The sequence below is a fragment of the Solanum pennellii genome, chromosome 2, assembly GCF_001406875.1.
Source record: "Solanum pennellii chromosome 2, SPENNV200".
Lineage (NCBI taxonomy): Eukaryota > Viridiplantae > Streptophyta > Magnoliopsida > Solanales > Solanaceae > Solanum > Solanum pennellii.
In genome coordinates, this window is record NC_028638.1 from 19,025,649 (window position 1) to 19,026,013 (window position 365).

The following is a 365-nucleotide window of genomic DNA, read 5'->3' on the forward strand; positions in this document are numbered from 1 at the left end:
GTCCGTTGTGACCGCGACGGTCCGTCGCGAGGTCCGTCGACCCAGCCGCGTTTTGGCAGATTTCAAGCAATTAGAATTCTTGTTTAATTAGGTTTTTGTTTTTTTATCAATAGTTCGAAAAACCTCATTTTTGAGGTTAGAGACCTGATTGTTAGACTCTTAGATTGTTAAAACTTCGTATTGGTAAACATTGTATTGTGAGATTCTTGATAATCATTAGACTTTTCGTGAGATTATTGATTACTTTGAGAATTCTTGCAAGTGATTTTTGGTGATTAATCAAGAAACCTTTTGGATTTTATTCTTTCTCATTGAAGTAAGTACATGAATTCTTATTTAATATATTTGAATATTGTGTTTATGGC